Here is a 26,739-nt window from a genome sequence, read left to right as displayed (position 1 = left end):
GCAGACAAAGAAGATTAAAAAAAGGAAAGGAAAAAAGTCAAAATATCTTTATTTGAAGATGATATGATTCTATACATAAAACACCTTAAAGACAGCAACCAGAAACTCCTATAGCTGATAAACACATTCAGCAATATAGCAGGACTCAAAATTACCGCCCAAGAGTCAGTAACCTTCCTGTATCCAAAAGAAAAACATACTGAGAAAGAAATCAGAGAAGCAATACCATTAATAACAGTCTCAAAATATCTTTGAATAAATCTAACCAAGGAAGTGAAAGACATGTAAAATAAGAACTTTAGGACATTGAAGAAAGAAATCAAGTGAGATATAAGAATATGGAAAGACCTACCTCATTCATAGATTGTAGGACCATGAAATGTAAAAATGGGTGACCTACCAAAAACAATCTACTTATTTAACCCAATCCCCACCAAAAAAAAAAATTCCTAAATTCCATCTGGAAACATGGAATCCACAGGATCGCCCAAACAATTCTAAACAGCAAATCCATAGATTTCACCAAAAATTCAGATTTCAAGTTACACTGCGGAGTTATAGTAATAAAAATATCATGGCACTGGTATGAAAATAGATTCATTGATCCATGGGACACAACTGAGAACTCACATATAAGCCCATGTTCCTACTGCGACCTGATTTTTGAAAAAGAAGATAACAATACACAATGGAGCAAAGACAGTATCTTCAACAAATGGGTCTGGCCAACGTGGACAGCTACAATTAGAACAAAACTCAAATCTTATCTCTCATCCTGCACAAAACTCAACCTCTAAATGGATTGAGGACATCGATGTGAGTCTATACCATGAATCTAATTGGACTAGCACTGAAGGAGGATCAGAAACGATTTAAACCCATAAGAGGGAAGGTGCTCTGGAACTCCACCTTTCACGTATGACAGGGCTGTTGAACTCTTGAACTCAAAACAGTGGTGATTATATTACAGATCTGTTCAAGAATGGGATGATCAATAGACTGCATGGAAAGTGTGAGGTCCAATTGGGTCTTAACCTTCCTGAGGGTTTGGATGCACTTAATGGTTGATAGGAGGAGAAACTTTTATTTTCCCTTTAGTGTGACACTGGTAAAGTACAGCTGCTTCTAAAAACAAACCCTTGCCCATCCTCCTTTATGTGACCGTAATAAAAATTCATTGATTTATATTAAAATATAAAAGGCATGAAAGTAGGGAAGGGTTAGGTGGGAAGGGAAGCTCAGTTGCAGAAATGTAGGGAAGAGAGTACCACTCGGGATGCATGTGAACTACATATAGTCTGCAGAGGTGTGAGAGGTCCCATGAAGCCCATCATTGGGCGTGATTAACGTATAGCAGAAGAAAACAGTGATGAACAAATGGAGAACGCAAAAGCACAAACGCTGCAACATGGTTTAAAGGCCAGAACTTAGTAACTACTTTCCCCAAACTTGTAAACATTGCTATTCTCACTCAGCAGTTTCCCAATCAAAAGACACAGACTGGACAGAAAGGAAGACGGTGGGACAGGAGATCATGGGACTCAGCTCAGAGCTTAGGGGTTTTGTTTTGGATGCTAATGATGTGTGTATGCGTTTGTGTTTTGTGTGTGTGTGCGCGCGCACATGCGCAAGAACGTGTATGTGTTATCTTAAGGTAGTTTGGGAATGGCCAGTAATGGCTGAAGAAGCTAGAGATTGAGTCAGCAGCCATTAGCCATGCTACCCTGAGTGATAATAACCCCGCCCCGACACAACACATACCCTCCTCACCGTCAGGGGTCAGGGCAGCTGCATCATCCTACACCAGCAACACAAGACAAGCTGACAGTTTTTCAGCAGCAGTAAAGGGTTGTGAAGCCGCACCCCCTGAGAAGACAGGCAGCCGTCACCAGAGCTGTAGTTTGTTGACACACTTATTTTGGGATCATATGCATACATGTTGGGCCCAATGCACACAGATTCACAGACTCATGGGAGTTGCCCTAGCTTCTCAGCTGGCTGCTTTGCCCTTTGATTCAGAATTACAAAGTTTGACAAAGAATGACCTTTGTGGAAAAGCACAAAGTCCCAGATCATGAACCATTGCTCCCACCACACCCCTTGCCCCCTGGTAGCACTGCCAGATTGCCGAGACTACAGGGTGGAGATACTCATTCTGAAGGCCTTTGGATTCAGCGCCATGTTTTAGGACCCCCCCGCCCACTTGCAGGATAGAGTGGTTTCTGTGTGTGTGGAAGGTCTACATCTCACAGGACTTTCTGTATCATAGAGACAGCATCTGCTTCGCACTGAAGTCTGAAGGAGCATTACCATGTCAATGACATCACGATCAAGCAGATAAGGCAAGAAGTATTCCTCTGAACGAGGAACCTGGTGGATGAGAAAGCCTTAACTCAGAGTGAAGAATACCCGGGGCAGCTCGCAATGTTCATGAATCTGAGCCATTTCCCTTCATCCAGGGTCTATTGAAAAATGCACCAAATCTCATCTGCACGTCACACATAGCCTGGTGAACAAGCCTCTTTAGTAATAAGGGAAGCAGCTGCCACTGAGATCCATGGATCAATTACAGGTCACATCCCAGAAATCTTACCAAACTGTGTTAACAAAGCATCAATGGGAGAAGAGGCTACCAGTCCTGTGAAGGCTCAATGACCCAGTGTAGAGGAATGCCAGGGCAGGGTGGTGGGAATGGAGGGAGGGGGAGGGGGAGACACCATCATAGAAGCAGGGGGAGGGGGATGAGATGGGGGTTTGAGGAGGGGAAACTTGGAAAGGGGATAACATTTGAAATGTAAATAAATAAAATATCCAATAAAAAGTAAAATAAAGAAAAAAATAATTGAAAAGCAAAAAACAACTCTTGGTTACTTCATCTCCTTGGCCGGTCATAGAGCAGCAGCAACAGTTCACCCCAAGCTCATCTGGGGCCACAGATACCTGACTTTCAGAGATTGCATGACTCACAGCCTCCTCAGAGGCTCCCTCTCTCAACCAGCCCACAAATCACAACTGAGAACACCCCAGGGGGCAACAGCAGAGGGTGCTGGAGGGATCAGTCATGTAAACTTGGGATCTAGAGACAGTGGAGAATGGAGGAGCTTAAAATTCCTCTACAGAGAAGTGTCCTCGCATCTGAGTGCACACTGAGGAGGCAAGTTAGTTGTGAGTTCAGTAAAATCTTCTGATGATTCAGGGCAAAGGGGAGAATAAGAAATAATAATAATAACAACAACAACAACAATAATAATAATTAGAACAAGAACAAGAACCAAAATATTAAGTTGCATACACTGTGCTCAAGTACATTTTCTCAGCTTCAGAGCCTCAGCTATTTTATTGAGTGGAAAGTCTTGAATTAGAAGGGCTCAGGAAGAGTAATGTTGCATGTTTTTCCTTATATCACAGAAAACACTTCTTATGGTAACTTGTCAGATTGTCTGTGAACAAACTCACTTTTTTCGACATTGAGAAATTCCTTTCTTCATTCGATATTTTATACAAGAGCACTTCAGATGTGCTGTCGATGTGACGGATTTTAGTAAATCTTATTAGGGTTTTGTCAACTAGTTACATATTCTATTCTTAGTCTTTTGTGAGTCATTGCCTTTGTTTTAAAAGATGGCCTATTCTGAGGCCCTGGGAAGGTATATGCTTGTTTTAGTGACAAAAGAAAAACTTTAAACTGCCCCAAACAGAAAAGCAATGGCTTTCAGAAGTGTGTTTGTTCTAGTGTGTTAACATTGCCATATTTGTTTTTTGTAAAGGTGGACATTTAGCACTTAGTGCAGTTTTAAATAAAATCAACTAAAATTTCTGTTAAAAAGGAACCCCCCCCCAGCAATGGGCAAAAAGACCCCTTGTTGTTGGTATTATGGTCAGGGGCAGAGCAGATGCCAGTCCTGCGTTCATCCAGCTTGATGCCCGGCTCTGAACTGGCCCACCCCAAAATCTATATAATCTGTGAACAGTTGGGAGGTTTGAAAGGGGTGTAAAAGGGCCAGCCCTGAGGATCTTCATGACAGGACGACCAGGAGGGGTCCTGAGGGTCCAACACTGATGGTGTCACAGAAGTCAGAGATCTCGAACCAGACTGATGACTCATTACACTGAACATTTGCAAGTAAAGAGGTGTGGACAGAGGGATATACATAGGGCAGACTCACTGTGACATAATATAGCTGCCATGATGAGATGATGAGATGTTTTCTGTGATTCTTGCTGTTGTTGTTTGTGTGTGTGTGGAGGAGGGGAAGGGGAGATGAGTGGGGCTGGGTTGCACACTGTGAGACTCACAGAGCATCAATAAAAAGTTTTTTAAAAAGGAGGTACATTCTGGCAAAGTAAATAATAATAATAATAATAATAATAAAGACTTCCATTAGGTGTTGCTAAGGAATACATTTCACTATCAAATGCAGACATCACCTTAGTGTGAGGATAGAAACATATTCCAAGCAAAAGGAACCAGTGAGCAAGGAGTGGTCATTGCCCCAAAACTTGACAAAATGGGCTTTGAACCAAGACCCATCAGAAAAGCTAAAGTCACTTCAAGCTGATTAAGAAAACAATGCATCAGTTTTGCACTAGGGAGCCAGGCAACTCCACAGCCTTCTGTGCACAGCCTGGCAGGAGAGAGTGATCTCCCAGCAGTGCTTTCACTCCTGGGTGCAGAGGTGAGATCTCCACCTCCTCTCTGGAGGAGAACAGATAGAAGTGCACAGGGCATACTATCAGTGGAGCAGCTGGGACAGAGGTCTTCAGGCTGCCATTTGGACCAGGGAGCCAGGCGGATCCACAGCCTTCTGTGCACAAACCCTGCCAGAAGAGAGTTGGTCTCCCAAGAGTACAGACACAGGCTTATAGGACCACAGGAGGAACAAGCTCCAGCCAGAGACAGCAAGACCAACTAGCACCAGAGATAACCAGATGGCAAAAGGCAAGCACAAGAACCCTACCAACAGAAACTAAAGCTACTTGGCAACATCAGAACCCAGTTCTCCCACCACAGCAAGTCCCAGATACCCCCAACACACCAGAAAAGCAAGAGTTGGATTTAAAATCGTATTTCATGATGCTGATAGAGGACTTCAAGAAGGACTTAAATAACTCCCTTAAAGAAATACAGGAGACCATGGGTCAACAGGTAAAAGTCCTTAAAGAGGAAACACAAAAATCCCTTAAAGAATTACAGGAAAATACAAACAATCAAGTAAAGGAACTGAACAAAACCATCCAGGATCTAAAAGTGAAAGTAGAAACAATAAAGAAATCACAAAGGGAGAAAACTCTGGAGAGTGAAAACCTTGGAAAGAATTCAGGAGTCATAGATGCAAGCATCACCAACAGAATACAAGAGATAAAAGAAAGAATCTCAGGTGCTGAAGATACCATAGAAAACATTGGCTCAACAGTCAAAGAAAATGCAAAATGCAAAAAGCTGGTAACCCAAAATATCCAGGAAATCCAGGACTCAATGAGAAGACCAAACCTAAGGATTATAGGTATAGAAGAGAGCGAAGATTTCCAACTTAAAGGGCCAGTAAATATCTTCAACAAAATTATAGAAGAAAACTTCCCTAACCTAAAGAAAGAGATGCCTATGAACATACAAGAAGCCTTTAGAACTCCAAACAGATTGGACCAGACCAGAAAGTCCTCCCAGCACATAATAATCAGAATACCAAATGCACTAAACAAAAAAAGAATATTAAAAGTGGTAAGAGAAAAGGGGCAAGTAACCTATAAAGGCAGACCTATCAGAATTATACCAGACTTCTCACCAGAGATGAAAGCTAAAAGACCCTGGGCAGATCTCATACAGACCCTAAGAGAATACAAATGCCAGCTCAAACTACTATACCCAGCAAAACTCTTAATCACCATAGATGGAGAAACCAAGATATTCCATGATAAAACCAAATTTATACAATATCTGTCCACAAATCCAGCCCTACAAAGGATAATAGATGGAAAACGCCAACACAAGGGAAACTACACCCTAGAAAAAGCAAGAAAGTAATCTTCTTCCAATAAACCCAAAAGAAGATACCCACACAAACATAAAAATAACATCAAACATAACAGGAAACAGCAATCACTATTCCTTAATATCTCTTAACATCAATGGACTCAATTCCCCCCAAAAAAGACAGAGACTAACAGAAATATTTTTCTTGTAAATCTTCAATTTTATCAGAAAATGTTTGTAATTCCTCTTTCAATTAATTTAGCTATGTTTTTTTATGTCTACCATTTTATCTGCATTATTTTTCATGATAATCTGCAATTTTAACATGTTTTTCTACATATTTATTCTATTTTATCAGAAATGTTTTCCACATAAATCTCTGATTTTATCACAAAATGTTTTTAATTCCACCTTCAATTAATTTAGAAAGGTTTTTTGTATCTACCATTTTATCTGTATAATTTTCCATGAAATAGTCAATTTTAATGTGTTTATTTATTTCTTGATATAATTCCACTTTGAATCAACTTAGAAGTATTTTATGCCTACCATTTTATCTGTATAATTTCCATGAAATAGTCAATTTTGACATGTTTTTCTATACATGTCTTCAATTTTATCAGAAATATTTTCCATGTAAATCTTCAACTTTATCAGAAAATGTTTATAATTTCACTTTCAATCAACTTAGGAATACTTTTATACCTACCTTTATTATATCTATATAAAATTTTCCATGATAATCTTCAATTTTAACATGTTTTTCTACATTTTTCTACAATTTTATCAGAAATATTTTTCACGTCAATCTTCAATTCTATCACAAAATGTTTCTATTTCATTTTTCCAATTAATTTTTTATTATTTTAATATTATATTAATTAATATTAATATTTTATTATTATATAACATTATATATTATACATTATATATTATATTATATATTACATAATATAAATTATATAATATTAATATTTTATTATTTTTAATTATTTTATTATTATTAATGTTTTTATGTCTACCACTTTACTCATTAATTTCTCCATGAAAATTGTCAATTTTAATGTGTTTTTCTATATATCTCTTCTATCTTATCAGAAATATTTTCCATATAAATCTTCAATTTTATCATAAAATGCTTTTACTTCCTACTTTTTCAATAAAAGAACATGCTTTTCCAAAGAAAGAAAGAAAGAAAGAAAGAAAGAAAGAAAGAAAGAAAGAAAGAAAGAAAGAGAGAAAGAGAGAAAGAGAGAAAGAAAGAAAACAATGCTTCTACAGCTTCTTACAAGATGCCAGTTAAGGCAACTTGTTAGGTTGCAAGTGAGAGGAAATCTCAAGGCTCCACAGTTTCTGACATTAACTTCTTTATTCATGATCATTATAGGACTAATAGTTGTGCCTTTGACTGACACATTCCATCCAGTTGTTCTCAGACACACTTCCAGATGTTTGGCCACACTTCCAGATGTTTATTCATGATCATTATAGGACTAATAGTTGTGCCTTTGACTGACACATTCCATCCAGTTGTTCTCAGACACACTTCCAGATGTTTGGCCTTTGAGCTGTCTGTTCTCTTCCTTCCTTTCTCTTCATTGTGCTTTCGTTTTGCTGCCAGGATCTTTGTGTCTCAGCTTCTTTTCACCTTTCCCTGCATTTTAACTCTAAAAATTATATTCATTGTTCACATGTTATGGTAAAATAATTGTGTTGACTCTTGCAGAAAAAAAAGAAAACAACGCATCAAGAAAGCATCACAATTCTAAGCTTTCAGGGCCTGCTGAATGGCTCAGGGGTAGAAATGCTGGACTGCAGGCCTCATGACCTGAGCTCTATCATTTGATCCCACAAGATGACAGGAAAGAACCAAACCTAAGAGTTGTCCCCTGACCTCCACACAGGCTGTGGCACACACAGAAAATAATAAACAAATACTTTAAACATATATGTACTGGTGTGGGTGTACTTTGTTTCATAAAACTAATACTAGATATAAAACCATAGATTAACCCAACAGAAGAATATTGCCTGACCTCAAAAACCTGTCTGCTTTCTATTGCTGTGATAAACACCACAATCACAGGACACCTTGGGAAGGGAAGGGTTATTTGGCTTACAGATCCATCATTGAAAGAAGCCAAGGGAGGAACCTGGAGGCAGAAACTGAAGTTGAGACCAAGGAGTAATACTACTTCCTGGTTCAGCTCTCTCTCTCTCTCTCTCTCTCTCTCTCTCTCTCTCTCTCTCTCTCTCTCTCTCTCTCTCTCCTCTATCTTTGAAAATAATTGAATCCAGTTTATCCTGGAGTGTGGTCAATACATGAGTTGTCACACCATTGAAGAAAACTGGCTCTTCCTCTCCCAGCAGCCCTCAAATGCCAATCGTGCCTCAGCTGGGAGCGTGACTCCATGCCTACTGCCCTTTCTCTATCAGGCCTTGTGCATGCTGCCACACTCTCTGTGAGTTCATATGTACATCTGCCTTGTTGTGACTGGAAAACTGTTTCCTTAAAGTCATCTACCACCCTTGGCTCTTACAGATTTTCCACCCTTCTTCTGCAAATATCTTTGAGCCTTGAGGGGAAGAGTGTGATACAGGCTTCCCATTCAGACTTGAGAAATCTAAATTGCCTTTTTTTGTTTTGTATGTTATTGACCTGTTGTGGGCCACTGTGTTAATTGTCATGTTCTGGAATAAAGATGCTCTGATATAGGCTAATTTCAGATTTTTTTATTTTTTATTTTTTATTTTTAGAGACAGGGTTTCTCTGTATAGCCCTGGCTGTCCTGGAACTCACTCTGTAGACCAGGCTGGCCTCGAACTCAGAAATCCACCTGCCTCTGCCTCCCAGAGTGCTGGGATTACAGGCGTGAGCCACCACTGCCCGGCCAATTTCAGACTTTTTTTAATGACTGAATGTTCCATTGTGTGAATATGCATTGTTGTCATTACCTTTTTATCAGTTTATGGAAATCTAAGCGGCTTCCACCCCCTGATGACGGTGAACATGGCAGGAATGAACAGAGATGAGCAAGTATCTCTGTAGGAAGATATGGAGTCTTGGGGAATATGCCTAGAGTGATTTTCAACCTTCTGAGGAACTTTCAAACTGATTCCCATAGTGAGGGCAACAGTCTGTATTCCCACCACACCGCATCTTGGCCATTATGATTTGGGTATCAGCTTCCTTTCTTATATAACCCAGAGAACCTTCCCAAGGGTGGAAGCACCTTCAATGGGCTGGGCCCTCCCACATCAATCATTAATCAAGAAAATGCCCCAGACATGCCAACAGTCCAATCTGATGGAAGCAATTCGACTATTGAGTTCCTTCTTCCCATGCAACCCTAATTTGTGTCAAGTTGACAAAAAACTAACCAATACAAGTACCATCCTAACAAAATTTAGAAACAAAAACATAGGATTTAAATGATACCATAGAAAAAATGGATCTAACAGATACATACAGAGCATTCCATCTAAACACTGCAGAATATACAGTGTCCTCAGCAGTACATACATAGAATTTCTCTAAAATGGGTTATAAAATAGGACACATAACAAGCATAGAACTATAGAAAAATTGAAATTATTCTTGTATTTTATACAATAGCATAATAATAGAAATCAACAGCAATAGAAACTGTAGAACATACAGAAACTCACAGAAATTAAGCAATACAGTATTGAGTGATGAATGGCTTACTGAAAAAATTAAAAAGGAAATTAATACATCTCTAGAATAAAATCAAGACACAATATTAAAACCTATGTAATATAATGAATGCGATCCTCAGTAGAAAATCTGTAACTACAATTGCCTGCATTAAAATATCAGAGAAAGCCTTGATAAATTTCTTAAACATGCAACCTGGGGCTTTTCAAAACAAGAGCAAGCTGAACTCAAAATCAGTAGGCCAATTAAGATCAAATAAGACATTAATAAATGGTGATGGAAAAAAGGTATCGATGAAACAAACAATTCGTTCTTTAACAAATCTTTAGCCAAACTCGGCAAAATAAATAAACAAATAAATAAAAGAGGAAAAGTAGGTATTAAAATAGATGCAAATGAAATTCAGAAAATCATTAGGAAATATCTTAACATGGAAGTCTTAAACTGTTTAGTCTCATGCTTGCTTCTTCAGCACATATACTAAATTGGTTAGTCTCCAAAAAACTGAATAAACTTCCAAAATTAAACCAAAATGAGATACACAAATTGAGTAGACCTATAACAAGGGACAAGACTGTAGCAAAAACAAAAACAAACAAAACAAAAACAACAAAAACCCTAAAAAGTGAAAAGTCTAGGTTAATACTGATTATCTGTCATATTGTAACAGATTTTTAGAGAAATATCAGTACAAATGCTCCTCAAAATGTTGACAAATTAATTAATTAAATAGAACAGAAGGGAGTATTGCCAAGCTATTTTTATGATCCTGATACCCAAACCAGATAAGGACACGCATGCACGCAGATCAAAAACATTACAATAGAATACTTGAGAGTTGAATTTAAGAAAACATGTAAAGTTTATAAGCATGATCAAGGTGACTTAATTCCAATGATGCAAGGATAATCCTTGGCCCAGGGAGTGGCACTATTAGGAGGTGTGGCCTTGTTGGAGTAGGTGTAGTCTTATTGGTGTGTCACTGTGGGGGGTGGGCTTTGAGACATTCCTTCTAGCTGCCCATGAGACAATCTTCTCCTGGGTGCCTTCAGATCAAGATGTAGAACTCTCAGCTCCTCCAGCACCATACCTGCTTAGACATCACCATGCTCCCACTTTGATGATAATGGACTGAATCTCTGGACCTGTAAGCCAGCCCCAATTAAATGTTGCCCCTATAAGAGTTGACTTGGTCATTGTATCTGTTCACAGCAATGAAACCCTAACTAAGACATACATCAACAACTGTAATTATTATTACATTATTGTGATAACAGATAATAAATAAGAATAAATAGACGCAAGAACAAAAGCACATGAAAATTTCAATAACTGAAGAAGGCTTTTGATAAAACCCCTTCATCATGAAAGCCCCGAAAAGAGACTTGGAATAGGAGGAACTTATCTCCACAAAGACTGTAACAAAGTTACCATCAGTATTATGCTAACTAGAGAAAAACTCAAAGCATTTCCACACATGACAGAAGTGTCTCGTTTCTTTTTCAATATACTCAGTACTATGCTTGACTGTTTAGCTAGAGCAAGAAAACAAGAGAAGAAAATGAAAGGGTACATGATTTCCTGCATAGGAAACCTTGGCAAACAGTGCACCACCCTGCATGGCTGTGTTGCTGGGCCCAGGAGGCTTGCTTTTCTGAGATGGCCAGGCATGCAGACAGGATGTGAAGTGCTACACCCTGGAAGAGATTCAGAAGTACAGAGTTAGCAAGAGGAGCTAGGTGATGCTGCACCACAGGGTGTATGATCTGACCAAGTTTCTGCAAGAGCATCCTGGTGGGGAAGAAGTCCTAAGAGAACAAGCTGGGGGAGATGCTACTGAGAACTTTGAGGAAGTCGGCCACTCACTCTACTGATGTACGAGAACTGTCCAAAATGTACATCATTGGAGTGTTCCATCGAGACAACAGACCAAAGCTAACTAAACCTTTGGAAACTCTGATTACTACTATCAAGTTTAATTCTAATTGGTGAACCAACTGAGTGATCCCAGCCACTTCGGCAGTAATTAGAATCAGGAATGTAGGAATGTAGACCAATGGAATAAAACAGAAGACCTATACCCAATTTTTTTTGACAAATATATCAAATGAATACATTGGAAAATAGCTTCATCAACAATGGATGCTTGGGAAACTGAATAGTCACATGTAGAAGAATAAAACAAGATCCCTGCATTAGTTACTTTCTGTTGCTGTAAAGAATTACCACAAACAAAAGTAAGTCATACAGGGAAGGGCTCACCTGGGCTTGCAGTTATACACAGTCTGGAAGGGAAGGGAAGCACAGAAGCGGGTGTCTAAAGCAGGAAACTAAGAGGGAACATTTCTACCCACAGGTAAGAAGCAGGAGTATGAACTGGACATGGGGTGACGTTAAGAACCCTGGAAGTTAGCAGGGCAGTGGTAGCACACACCTTTAACCCCAACACTAGGGAGGCAGAGACAGGCAGATCTCCATGAATTAGAAGGCAGCCTGGTCTACAGAGTTCTAGGACAGCCATGGTTACACAGAGCAAAAGCAAAACAAAATAAAACAACAAAAAATACCCCCCAAACCAAAAACAAAACAATAAAACAAAACAAACCCTCCAAGTCTGCCCCTAATGACTTATTTTCTCCAACAAGATTATGCTTCCTAAAGATTCCATAACCTTCCCAAAAGAGGCACAAAACTGTGAACCATGGATTTAAATATGCGATCCACTAGGGGACATTTCCCACACTAGCCACCATATGCCACTTCCTGGTCCACATAGACTTGTGACCATCTTATAATTCAAAATTTATTTCGTCCCCATAATCTTTCAAAGTTTCAACACTGTTTTTAAGTTCAAAGTTTCCTTTGAAACTCAAAGCGTGCTCTTAACTGTGACCTTCCATAAAACCAAAAAGTAAATCAAGTTGTAGGAAGCAGTCAAGGGTAATAGAAATAGCCTTTATTATTAACCTTTATTATTTTGGGAGCCCTTTGGACCTCAGGGAACTTGAATGTAAGCCCCTATTCCTGAAGACATCACATATTTCAGGCACAGAAATTGGAGGAATTAAGATGGAATTGACCTGCAAGCCTTCTCTCCGAAGGACAGCTCTATAGTCCTGGAAGGTTTGCACAAGCTGCCTGGGGCGTGGGGTGGGGATCTCAAGCAAGCACACTTCTAACTAGCTGTAAAGCCCATGGTGCACACAGTGACTATCCTGGCAAGGTATCTGCAGTGATGCCCTATGGGTACTTGGGTAACCAACAGATCTCTGGACTGAACCTGCTCAGTAGGAGGGATTTCACGCCTGGTGCTGCAAACCTGTAGCTGGAGAGGTCATAGATCCCAGTGGAAAACATACCATTGCCATCTTTCTAAACCAATTAATTGCTCACTGTATTATAAATACTTTATCCTTAGACACACAAATAAGTTAGCTCTCCTCCCTCACCAAACAAGCTTCTTTTTACAACAAATATCGATTATTGCAGAGATCAACAACTGGTAAAACTGCAGGCTATGTGAACAGGGTTATCCATCCCTGGGTGATAAATCTACAGTGCACTCTTCCATGTAAGGCTCAGGGAATGTTGAAGAAGAGTGGGTGTGGGGGCCACTGCGCCGGGCACTCATCACCTTTCAGACATCCCTGCCCGAGAGCACCCTGGCTCTCTTCCGTCTCACTAGTCTCAGCCACAGCTCCTCAGCAGCGCCCCTCAGACTATTCATGGAAGACCCACCACAGACAGCATTCTTGAACACACGAGATAATCTCAGTTGTCTGGGAAATTCTCCCAGCACAGAGAATTAATATTCTACATTCTTAGCTTAACCTTTTGCAGAACATCCAATTCCTTCCTTTACTCACAAGAGAACTGACAGAGGGAACAAACATTCCAGGAAAAACTTGCACCCTCAGCTGAACCTTCCACCAGGCAATTAAATGGTTAGAACTTCAATTACTGTGGAGACATTAAAAAGTTACAGGTCCAGAGCCTAATTACAACTTAACTTTGTCTATCTTTAGCTCCCTGAATTGCCAGTTTTTGCCTACCTCTATGCTGGACCTAACATTCGTTGCCTAACAATTTAAAAAAAAAAACAAAACCCTTTTTTGGAATGTATTAACTTAATAAACCCTAGGTTTTTGGCAATCAAAAGACCAGGAATACCATCGGATATCTGAAATCTGTAATAGAGGCTTCTCCACTTTGTTATATCCCACTACTTCATAGTTCCATCAATATATTTTTAAGAGCCTTGGGTTATAATTTTCTTCATTCTGTTATTATAAAACAATTCTCGAACTGTTACCATGTTGGACATGGAATTTGGGGTAGTCTAAATCTGTGTACTGTTGATGCTAATGCCACAGCCTTCCTCTTAAACAGAATAAGAGGTGGCTTGGTCTGGAGCCATTTTGGATAACCATGGCCTGGGAGCACAGCTTTGGGTTAACCCAAATCCATGCTCCAACTTGGAAGTGGTTTTATGAAGTTTTATAGCTCACAGAACAAAGAAAGTCCTAAAGGCAAGTTCATTGGTGGGTAGATCAGAAAGAGGGTTACAGCAAGATGGGGGGTGCTTTTTGATACTCTTTGGATGTTCTCTGATGACGTTCTTAGCCTTTGGATTGATGGAGGCTGGTGGTCTGTTAAGTTAATAGACTTCAAAGGTTTTTATCTATTAGTCACAGGACGTTGTGGTGGGGAGATGAGAGTCAGAAAGGATTCTTCGTGAGGCTAGTGGATATGCTGGCCTCTGCCTCCGACAGTTCCTTCTAGAGCTGTACTGGATACTTTGCAGTAGTGGAAGTGGGCAATTTTGCCATCCCCTACATGGAAAAGACCACGCAGGAGGTACCAGCCTGGTACATAAATACGGCCCCCCCCTCTCCCTTCCAGAAGTCCTTTGGACTTTGGTGGAGAACAAATGAGATAGTGAAAGGCAAACACCCCCTAGAGAAGACTGTTTATGCTTGGGGTCTGTCTAAGAGAATGTCTCATTGCCTAGAAACTATGGAATGAGTGCAGAGGCATCCTCCTGTGAGCACAGGGACATCGGTCAGGGTCAGTTAGGGAACAGTTGAGGTCACAGAGGGAAACCAGAGATGATCCACACAGGGCAGGGGTCAGCCACCTTTCCTGGTGTTCTGCTTCATTGTCAGCCATCTGTGTGTCTCCTGACTCCTCCTCTCTGCACCCCAGCTGCTAAGTACAAGGAATCGTGATAGGAAGAAAAGGGGTACAGGTAAGTGGGAAGAAATGACAAAGATTCTACTGCTCAGGAATAGAAAGACAAGGGCAGTGAAAAATTAAAACACATAAGAAGCAAAGCATGGTGGGGGGGGGGAGGGATCAGACCTTATGGAGAGGAGGACAGTGCTGTGGAGATGGCAGAGAGGCAGGGCAAGGCTAGCAGGACACAGAGGACGAGACGGTCCAAGCATAGGAATGAGGCCAAGCACTCATCCAGGCTAGCCCACACTAGCTGAGCTCCAGGCTAGCCCACACTAGCTGGGCTCCAGTCCACCATGCTGCACCCCAGGAGAGGTCATTACAGCGGGGAAACTACCTGATTGTCTCCAAGATGGGTTCTCTAGGCAGAAGGCTAATTCCCTGCTTCTTGCATAAAACACCAGGCATGCTAGGATATCTGTGCTCCTCCACCCAATCCCTGCAGAGCAGGGCATTATGCCCAGGGGACTGGAGCAGTGCTTTAAATTTAATTTCTATTATCTCTCGACATCCCCATCTCTTCATCCTGTCCACACCAAACATGTGAACAGGTTTCTTTCCCATGAAGAAAACCTCACAGGGTACGTGTTCTATTGGCTGCCTCTACATGGTCTTTTTGCCCCTGCCTTTTTTTCTGGTGTGAGAAAGCTACTATCATTTTTAGGTCCCTGTCCAGAGGGAGGAAACCTCCTCCCTTTAAATTTTCTACCCCAAATCTTTATTTTTTTTTTCCTTTTGAGATAGGGTTTCTCTGTGTAGCCTTGACTGTCCTGGAACTCTATATGTAGACCAGGCTGGCCTTGAACTCAGAGATCTGCCTTCCTCTGCCTCCTCAGTGCTGGGGTTAAAAGACTGCACCACCATACCCAGCTGCTCCTACCCCAAATCTTACTAGACGTAATGGCTCTTGCTTCTAGCTAAACCGACGTCCCGTTCTGATGCCTGGTGCCCATGCTTACATCTTATGTGCATTTGCATGTAGGAATTTTGCTCTAGCTTTTGAGCCACATATTTCTAAAAGAGAGAAACCATGACTTTCTGCTATCTATATACCTCCCCCCCAAACCTAGCACAGCGTCTAACAATATTCCCTCCGTGTAATTACTATTCTTTCCTAAGATAGTTTATAGGGGTGAGAAAAAGAAATTAAGTATCCTGTGCAAAAAAAAAAAAAAAAAAAGAAAGAAAGAAAAAAGAAAAAAAAGACACAGAAGAAGACAATAGGGATGTGTGGAGCGGCAGCCCCCCCCCCCCGCCCCCAGCCTGAGAGAGAAACCCATGCACGGAAGCTGTGATCTCCAATATGCTAGATCAACTGACATTTTGGTGTGGGGAGGCCTCTCCAGGACTAGGGAGATGGCTCAGTAGCTAAGGATACTAGCTGCTATGGAAGAGGCTCTGAGGTCTATTCCCAGCACCTACAGAGTGGTCCACAACTATTCCTAACTCCAGTTCCAGGAGGATCTGATGCCCCATGGGTACAAACATGCATTTGGTGTTCAGACATGTGAGCAGACAAAATACTCACGCATAAGATAAAATAATAAGTCTAAAAACTTTCAAAACGATTCTCCAGGGATGACTGACTGATTGTAATGTCTGCGGTTGTGGAGAGCTAGAATGTCATAGGTCAAGAGGCAAATTATCTTGGGCTAATTTTAGCCCTCTTAGTAGTTCCTGTCTGATGACTCTTAGGTGAATCCTTTCTGAATGTAACAGACCACAGGCTTTCACCAATGCAAAGACTAAGGGTGTCATCAGGCACTGAGGTCTAGAGCACAGATGTCTCTGCTTTGCTGCAACTTAGCTGTAACTGCTTTGCCTGTCTGGTGTTTCCATCTGTTTGTCTGTTTGTTTGTTGTTTTGACACAGGGTCTCAAGAAGCCCAGGCTGGCCTCAGATTTGCTGTGGCCAAGGCCGACCTTGAACTTTGATCTTCCTGTTTCTATCTCTATAAAGGTCTGACACCATGCCCAGGGAAACATTTGGGTGATATGACCACACTAGAAATGTAAAAGGCCCTGCAGAAATGAAGATGTTTTAAAGAAGCACTGTGTCTCTTGATCTTACTCTCAGAGTGTTGGGAAACAACAACAAATTCCTCAAAGAAATGGGAATTCCGCCCAGGAATCTCACTCATGATGGAAGAAGGAAAAAGCCACCAAGAGGAGAGCGAGGCAGAGATTTCACATGGTTCTAAAAACTGGTCAGACTACCTTGGAAGATGAGACAGAAGCACAGACAATGTTGGGTCAAGGGTAGGTGGGACTCTTTAGATGTGCATGTCCCTGACCCTCGATTTAAGTTTCAATCTCACGTCAGGACCCCTGAAATGGACTTCCCTGGATCTCTTCATGCCCCACCCCAGTGGGGCCCCTGGGTGTGCAACTCTTCTGCTTTCACTTCTAACTTGGCTCTTTGGGAGGTGGCTGACTGGACATGATTTGGGCACAGGTTGTACCCTAACCCTCAGGTCCAATAATGGAAAGAAGAACAAGGGATCCAAAGACGACCCCCGGTTTATCAGGTGACATGGCAAGAGGAGCGCATGGCTGAGCCCTCCTGGTGAGGTGTAGATCTGCCCATCATCACTGTCTTGCTCCAGTGTCTCCCACAAAGTGGTCTCACAAGTTCTCAGGATTGTGTCAAATCTTTTTCCACAGACAAGCTGCTCTAGCCTTTTCCACCTTCCGGCCTAAGACCCTAAGAGTTTCAGTCTCTTCCCGTCCGTTGTTTCATTAGTCTGGTAGTGGAATGGAAATGTGAGTCTCTTTTTAGAGTATTTTCACTCCTGCCAAGATGGTTAAAGGAGAAGCAAAGTTCAATAAAGGTATTATTAAGTGTCTGAGAATTAGTTGAGAATGACAAAGGTGAACGGATAAATATCTTTCAAGGAGACAATACCCATTCATTCTAAATAGCTCAGGAAAGTCAAGGTTAGCGTGTGTCACGTGACGTGAAAAATCCTCGTTGTTCTAAAACTTGGAAGAGGTTCAGCCAGTGATGAGGCTGAAGCAAAGGAATTTTGGTCATGGAGGAACTCAATCATCTAACTACTGTGCTGAATTCTATCCCAACCCAAAAAGGGAGCACAGTGTGTTCAGGAAAAAGTGTCACATGGGACTTGATTTCAGGAGATTCTTCCAGGAACACTGTCAAGTGTGGAGTGGGCACTGTCAAGGTAGATACAGGAAAAATGCCCAGAGAAGATGCTCTGTTGTTAATGTAGAGAAAAAAGAAAAGAGCCTGGGTCAGGCAGACAGGGAGAGAGAGAGAGAGAGAGAGAGAGAGAGAGAGAGAGAGAGAGAGAGAGAGAGAAGAAGAAGAAGAAGAAGAAGAAGAAGAAGAAGAAGAAGAAGAAGAAGAAGAAGGAGAAGGAGGAGGAGGAGGAGGAGGAGGAGGAGGAGGAGGAGGAGGAGGAGGAGGAAGAGGAGGAAGAGGAGAGAGAGAAGGAGGAAGAGGAGAGAGAGCAGGAGAGAAGGAGGAGAGAGAAGAAGGAGAAGGAGGAAGAGGAGAGAGAGAGAGAGAGAGAGAGAGAGAGAGAGAGAAGAAGGAGGAGGGGGAGGGAAGGAGGAGGAGGAAGAGGAGAGAGAGAGGAAGAAGGAGGAGGAGGAAGAGGAGGAAGAGGAGAGAGAGAAGGAAGAGGAGAGAGAGAGCGAGCGAGCGAGCGAGAGAAAGAGAGAGAGAAGAAGGAAGGAAGGAGGAGGAGGAAGAGGAGAGAGAGACAGAGAGAGAGAGAGAGAGAGAGAGAGAGAGAGAGAGAGAGAGAGAGAGCACACCAGGGTGGCATTGCAAGGAGCCCTTGTGGTACATGGGCAGGGTTCTGGCTTCCAAGAATTTGCATTAAAGAGCAGAGTTAGACGGGTTTAGGGCATAGCCCGTCATTTCTGGGGTCCTGTACAACAGGAAGTGAGTGAGGATGCCTGGCCCATAAAGAAGCCACAGTAGAGGTAGAGGTTTGGGGCCCATCCTTGCAAGCTTGGTGGCACGACACTAAAAGACAAGGTGAGACAGCCCTCAAATGAGTGGCAACAGGGAGGGAGAGCCCAGCACCAAGCCTGCAGAACATCTACACTGATGGAGAGGTAAGGGCGAAGGAGTCCATGCAGATGCTCCTGCTCCTGCTCCTAGAGACGTTGCCGGTATGGCTGCTGTTCCACATGTGTGTCAGTAGGTGGCAGAGAGGAGAGAGGATTACAACTATGCTTCCTGTTCTGACCTGTGAACATCTGAATGATTAGTAGCCTAACATTCCCTGAAAAACAAAACAAACAAACAAACAAACAAAAAACCCAAAAAACGAACCAGAGATGACCACCAGGCAAGCCTGGACAGGCTCCCAGGACAGAGACAAGCCAGAGTCTAGAAGAACCCTACCTAGGACTGTGGGGCCCCAGGCAAAGCAAACCAGAGACAGATGACTCTTACAAGGGGTCACTAGAGCATGCTGGCTGAGGGATGACCCTGAGATAACCACCAGGCTGGTGCCATGGGGCACACACAGGGAGCTAGACTAAGGTGAGCACCAGTCCAGGGCTCCACAGGCTTGTGGAGGCAGACCGTGCCTGAGATGAACCCCGCCCAGTGCCATAATGCACAGGTGGGGCTTAGCACTCCTGAGACCCCAGACCCTCAGAGACTCTGGGTGCCACTAAGAGGACCAAGTAAGTTCTAGAGAAATAGAAGAGAAACAGAAGGATATGGGCACAATGAAGAGAGCAGAACTGGAGGCTTGAGGGTCATGAGGAACAGCCTGATGTGAGCAGCTGGTGATGACACCTGGGACCTTGGTGGGGACCTGATCTGTGCTGCCACTGGGGCCACATCTGGGTCCATGGCTCTGCAGCAGCAGGGCGCTGCTACCGCCAAAGACCACACAGATGTCCCAGGTTTGGACTGCAGCCCTGGGACATGTTGACGTTTGAGGGCTGTGCAAAACTGGTCCCACCATCATTTGGACATTCCAAGAGATCAGGCCTAGGGCCATGAGAGCTAGAAAGTTGACCCTACCCCTAGCCAGCCACAGTACATGGGAGAGCAGGCCTGAACACTGTGGGAGTTACAGGTGAGCTGGTCTAAGGATACAAGCGTTCGAGAGCTGACCTTACTACTTACCTCCCGTTGGGTGGCATGGAAGAGAGAAAGATACCTTCCTCCCTGCTCAGGTCATGAGAGCAGGAGAGCTGGTCCTGCCCCTCTCCAGTTGCAGCACTCAGGAGAGAGGACCGTGTACCTCACCTGGGCAGCACAGTAGAGCTGTTGCCCTGAGGGCAGCAGCATGGGAGAACTAGCCCTGCCACTTGTCTGCCATGAGGTGACATGGGCAATGGAGAGATCCCACCCCCAACCCTGCCACCAGGAGAGCTGGACTCAAAGTCTCAGACAGGAAAGCTGCTCTGGCCCCTTAACCTGCTACAGCAATCGGGAGAGCAAGCTGGCATCTCACCTGGGCAGTACAGTAGAGCTGACCCTGGATATGGGGGTTGCAGGTGAGCTGCATGAGTGTGGGAAAGCGGGCCCTGTAACTTGGCTGCTGTGTGGTGGTGTAGGCAAGGGAGAGATCCCCTCACGGCCTTGCCAACCAGCGGCGAGCAGGGGAACTGGCCATGAGTGGGTGAACTGGTGACGTCCTTCATTGGCTGCAACACTCGGGAGAGGAAGATGAGTGGGATTGGGATGCACAATGTGAAATTCACGATGAGCCGATAAAAAGGTATTAAAAAAAACGTCCATCCCCGCGGAGAACTGGCCAGAGGTGGGGGACGCTCTGAGTGGGCAACAGAGCAAAAGAGGAGTGGCCTGAGGTACCGGAAGCTGCAGGCAAGGTGGGTCCGAGAAGATTTTTGAAAGAACAAGAAATCACTGAGCATCCTATCTTACCTTCTGAGCGGTCTGATGCTGACATGGAACTCTATAAAACAGACCAAAAACAAAACAAAACCCTCAACTCCGGTGACTCTTGCTCACTGGAATGTGAATTAATCATATCTAGCAGAAAGCAATGGGTTAAAAGTCTCCTGTGAATAAACTCAGTTTTGAATTTGTAAATTTATTCACTTAGGAATTCCTATATAAATGTTATAAGTTTGAATTTTCCTTTGAATCAGTTGAGATATCTTACTGTAAATAGTCCTCAGTTGTTGGTGATTAAATATAATTTGACATAAATTCATTTGATGTTTATATAAAAGTTGTTAAGTTTTTAAAAAATGATCCTACAACAGAAGACCGAACTGAAAAGTCACTATTAAGTCTTGTAACTGCCACACAGTCTGTTTGCTAGGCTCAGGGAACAGAAGCAGAGCACAGACTGGGTAAATAAACACACTTGGCTGTGATGGGTAGAGAGGAAGTATTTTCTTGAGGATGTCAACTTTTGGGAAGAAGGAAGAACTTTGTGTTTTCTTTAAGGGCATGATTTTATTTTGCTTATTACAATTCCTCCCTCAAAATGTCAGTCCTTTGATAAGGTACACAGGGTATAATAATCACTGTGAACAAGAGTTCCTAGAAGGAATCTGTGTCTGGAAAGACTGTTTGATGAATAGAACTTCAGTGATACAGAAAGGTTGGAATGGTGCAAATCCAAAGCCTAATTATCTTGTCTTGGACTGGTTTCATCCCTCTGTACAACAGTTCCTTGCCCACCTCTGAGTAGGATCTAACACCCTGTAACTCATGGATCAAACCCTTTTAGGGATCTATTGATTTAGCAGACTGTCCGCTTCTACCAACCCCAAAGCTAAGATTGTCATCAAATGGCATCTGAAGCTGTAGGAGAGATTGCCCCTCCTTGTGGTAACTGAGTCTTTTCCTTGATTTAGTTTCCTTTGTTTTCTTACAGCTCCACCAACTGCTCTTGCAGCAACACAAAACCTACTGTTTCCCAGGATGTGATCACTCAAATTTGGCTCCAGAATAAATTACTTTTTACTCCCTTTAAGGCGGTAGCTGTATTTTGGCATGGAGAGCCTGATAGTGGCAGTCGTGGAGTTAAGAGAGCGGCTCCTGAGGTGGTGAGGAGGAGCACTTAATGTGCTGTGAGGCCTTCTGTGAGCAAATAAGTCCTAAGAGGGCTTTTGTTTTTTTGTTTGTTTGTTTGTTTTTGAGACAGGATCTCACTTTGTAGCCCAGGCTGTCCTCAAAGAGTTTCATTTTCCCTTCCAGGTCCTTCCCTTGCCTCCTAAGTGTTGGAACTAGACTTTAAATAAGAAAGACTTGCATGTATCTCCCTTTTCTATAGTGATCTTGGAGACTAAGAGGCAGAGTGCGCGCTTCCTGGGAATCACATCTCACAAGACAAGTGCAGCACGGAGGGAAGGTCCCACAAAGATCCATGTGCTTGTTCTAGTTCTGATCTGCAGCCAATACCGTAGAGGTGCAACGCAGGTCATCAGCTGGAGTGTAGCTCAGTGCTACAGCGTGTGCTTAGCAAACATGGGGCTCTGAGCTCAAGCCTACAGCCCCATCGTCCCAAGAGGCATTCTAAGTAAAATAAATTCTAAGTAAAAATAACATTTCAACTTGTGGGCTTCTGAAAATCTGCTTTTTATTGCCACTATTCTGACATTCCTAAAGGACACCAGGATCATAGACTCCAGAGACAATGGTGTTTCCCCAGCCCGAGAATGTGTCAGCAAAGAGTGTTATTTGGATCCTGGCATTAGACCTACAGAGTCAGCCAATGGCTCTATGCCTGGATGTTTTCTCCTAGCTGCCCCATAGGGCATAAAGAATGGAGAATAGGAGAAGTTCCTTGAGGGTCTGAAGCTCAAGAGTCACATGTATCTAATAGCACATATAAAAGGGACTGACCAGCTGACCAAACAAATTCTAGATTTATCCTTTCCATAGGTCCCTTCTTATTCATCTTCAACCCTCAACTAGTTTCAGTGAATGTCACAGAAAGAAAAAAAAAAACCCAAGACTCAGAAGGTTTTGGTAACTTGTTCAGGGCATATGGCTAGTAAATGGTATATTTGCTAGAACCCATGTCTGTCTTCTCAAACCAGAGAGAATGTAAATCTGGATTCTGAGAGCAGAAGGGGTCTGTCTGTTCATTGTGCTCCTTGGAGGCTAATTCCTAAAAATGCCAGATTGGCTCACATAGCAGCGCATGCTGCATCTGGTCACACTGCAAAGCGCCCAGGTCATAATGGCTTGCACGGCTGCAGCCAAGCACTAACTATCCTCATGTTCATCTTCTAAAGATTTTGGTCTGAGACTCTGTGATCATCTCTTAGTTTTGTGGGAAAGATGGAAGTGAGGATCAAGGTGGCAAGTGTCTCTGTCTCTGCTAAGAAGAGCCAGAAGACAGTATATGAATCCAATGGAGAATGAAGGCAGAGGTCAAAACTACAGACACTGGGTAAAAACTGGAAGCAAGCAGATCCAAGCTCAGGAGCAAGAAGAAATATCTTCCAATAATCTTGCCAAAATAATGGTAACCTCCTTTTTATTAAAGGTGATAATGACCAGGTGACCATGAACAATCACTACTCCCACCACCACCAGACTGAACATACTGGGTTAAACCACATAAAACCACAAAAGTGAACAATCACTTTTGACCTATAAAAACAAGTCATTTCAGTCAGGCAAGCATAAGGAATAGTTTAGCAACCTGGAACTCCTCCTGTTAATGACCATCAAACTTAGATTCTATCGTGTCACGGTGTAGTTATATCTAGGTGCAAAACTGGGGGGGGGCAGTTCATCTGGCCTAAATTAGCTTTGAGTGCATGTACAATAAACCAGTTATTGGGTATGCAATTGATTAAAATCTGCAGCATTGTGGGAGGGACATGCACAGTTAGCAAAGGCTCATGTAATGCAAGCCTGTCAGTCAAACTAGAGGCCCACCCAAACCACACCCATAGTGACCAAACACCTTCTCTGGAATCCCCTAAGAGAAACCTCCAACAATTGTCAGGGTCCTTCTGTACCTCACCATCTCACTGTCAGTTTTGAGTTTATTCTTTTCTAACTTTTAAAATTTCTTTGCTTTGAATAGACTTTCCCTATTATTTTGTGATCTTTGTCTACCTGGGAAAATGTAAGAACTCTCTCTCTCTCTCTCTCTCTCTCTCTCTCTCTCTCTCTCTCACACACACACACACACACACACACAGTCTCTCCTGCTTCACTGTTCCTCCAGCATCGCGTTCCACTTTCCTACTGCTCCTCTCTGAGCTTTCTACACATTCCTGCCTCAGGCTCTTCACAGCTGCCGGTGCCTTCATCTGAAATCATCTTTTCTCTAGATAAATGCCTGGCTTACCTCACTTGTAAACGACCTTATAGCCCCTTCTGGACCAAGCAGCATACACAGCTCACTCTTCCATCTACCCTCTGTGCTTACAGCATTTTATCTGTGTTCTTAGCTCTTCCTTCTCTGGTGGCTGACCTATTTATTGTCCATTACGCGCTAATTCAGTGTGGTTATGAGAACAGGGCCTGCGCTTTGTTCTTGGTTTTATCCCAAGGGATGGACATTGGCACTAAGTACATGGTAAGTGGTCAACCAGCATCTGTGGCATGGATGAAAGGATACTTTTATCGATGAGGAGACCAAGACAGAGAAAGAAAGGCCGAAGGATTTCCCCAAAGACACAGGGACTGGGGAGACTGAGACGAACCCAAACATTCGGATCCCATACTCTACACAAAGCCACACTGTGTCCCTTGATGGGTTTGATGCAGAGCCCATGTGTCTTCTCTGAGGCGAAACGAATGCTTTTGCTTAATTGGGTCAGATGGCCCAGAGCTGCCTACGGTCTTTGAGGTTCTGTGTCACATTGCTAAGTATTTATTTTGGTGAGGGAATGGATCATGGGCATTCTGAGGAGAGCCAGGTTTGGGATATCCCTCAGCCCTAGTCTTGTGTAATTCTGAGGAGCCAGACTCCTTTAGGAAAACTGACAGGGCACTGTTTAAAAAGGTGCCTTACCCAGTGTGTCTTTTGGGAAAGGGGAACATTAATCTGGGTCTCAAAATAAGAGTGGTCCCCAGGATGAGCCTGCACGGAGAACACAGGAGAGCAGGCGTTTGTGCAGAGGAAGACAAGACAACACTCCTAGTCCAGTTCCGCTGCTGCAGGTTCTGTTCTCCCCAGGAGGTTGCCTCTATGCTGCTAATTACAACACAGAAAGGAAACAGGAAAGTGAGTGCTAATGAACTGATTTTTCTTTCTCTTCCCCTAGGTGCTTCCCACCCACCCCCCCCCTTCTTCCAGAGAACTGATCCTTTGGATTTAGAACCCTGGGGCCTGGCAAGATAGGACCGATTAAGCCCAGCTGAACAAGCACTTTCTACTGCCAGGTCGTGGCTGGAAGGGTGTGTGGTATGGGATGATGCTGCCGGTGTGGAATGCTACAGCATTACCAGTCCCAGACAACTCACATTTGGACAGCGTCCCACAACTTACAAAAGGCTTTTGTATACCTCATCCCATTGAGTGCTCACAGAAGTGTATGGATAAGGACAAGGTAGCTCAGGAAAGGTGAGAGTCCCTGTCGTGTATCACCCACTTACACAGCACCACTTAGCTTTTAACCTAGGCCTCATTCTGGAGTTGATACTTCTTCCTGAACCCCGGGGCCATTGCTGACACCCACCCACCCCCACACACATCTAAGATAGGTGCAAAGGATGAAAATGAACAGATACTTATTACCCACCTCTCTTCTCTGAAAAGACCTCTAAAAGTAAACAGGTTCAGTAGAATGGAGACTATAAGCAATCTATTTCTATTTCACAGAGGAGAAGATAGAGATGTGGAGATGTAATTTTCCTGGAAAAACCAACAGTGACAGGCAGGATTTTAACACTGTGTTAATGAAGATAGCATAAACTGGCTTACAGTAACGGATAACCACAAAACATCAGGCTCTTGGGAGCTAGGAGTATTCAGGGTTAGAGCCCTGTTCAGCACACACAAGGTCCTGATTTGACTTCTAGACAACTCCCAATTCAATATCATAGTAAAATGAAGATTAATTTCTCCCTCAACACCCATGTTTTATCATAAATTGGCAAAGGGACCCTGCTTTCCACAGTCACTCAGGGGCCCAGGCAGAGACCACTGCAGCGCTCACCACCTGGAACTGCAAATGGGCACATGAACTTTAAGCTCGTTGTCTTAAAAAACTTCGACTCCTAACTTAACCTCAAAGATCACTAGACACAGGACAGGGGCTGCCATTTCTGCCTTTGTTGTGGCTACTGTTGCCCTACTTTTGATTGCCTGTTTACACTCACTCATGTGTGCTAGTCATTCAAAGAATGCCTATAAAGTATGTCTTATCTTCTTCAAGGTTGAAAGTCCAGAGACAAATTATCTCAACTTACAGTTGCTCTGAATTCACAGCAGACATTTGCACAGTGGAAATCTCCCTCTTAGGCAAATGGTTGGAACTGGAAAATATCATCCTAAGTGAGATAACCCAATCACAAAATGCACATGGAATGCAGTCACTGATAAGTAGATATTAATTAGCCCAGAAGCTCTGAAGTCTCAAGACACAATTAGCACATCAAATTATATCCAAAAAGAGGGAAAGAGAGGGCCCTGGTTCTGAAAAGAATTGATCCAGCATTGTGGGGGAGTACCAGAACAGGGAAATGGGAGGGGTTGATTGGGAAATGGGAGGAGGGAAGAGGGCTTATGAGACTGATGGGGAGGGGGGGAACCGGGAAAGGGGAAAGTGTTCGGAATGTAAACAAAGAATATAGAAAATTAAAAAAATAAGATAAAACAAAATAAAAGGAAATCTCCCAAGCGCCAGCAGATGAGGGTGACTAGGAAGTGGTCATCTCCTGGGAATCTGATTGATCCTTTCAAGTGCCGTGGTGG

The 26,739-nt window shown here is 42.9% G+C and overlaps 1 non-coding gene and 1 pseudogene across 1 annotated transcript; both read left to right on the top strand.

The window, feature by feature from the left end:
• The window catches only part of LOC127683656 (cytochrome b5-like), a 35,422-nt pseudogene extending 23,780 nt beyond the window's left edge, over positions 1-11,642 (top strand).
• A 7,363-nt stretch (positions 11,643-19,005) lies between these two features.
• On the top strand, positions 19,006-19,138 carry LOC127683904 (small nucleolar RNA SNORA17). Its single transcript, XR_007977685.1, has one exon. It is a non-coding gene; the product is annotated as a small nucleolar RNA SNORA17 (small nucleolar RNA).
• The last annotated feature ends 7,601 nt before the right edge of the window (positions 19,139-26,739 follow it).

Source organism: Apodemus sylvaticus, chromosome 4 (assembly GCF_947179515.1).
Source record: "Apodemus sylvaticus chromosome 4, mApoSyl1.1, whole genome shotgun sequence".
NCBI classification, from domain to species: domain Eukaryota; kingdom Metazoa; phylum Chordata; class Mammalia; order Rodentia; family Muridae; genus Apodemus; species Apodemus sylvaticus.
The sequence above is the reverse complement of the archived record's forward strand: the minus strand, read 5'-3'. Positions and strand labels throughout refer to the sequence as shown.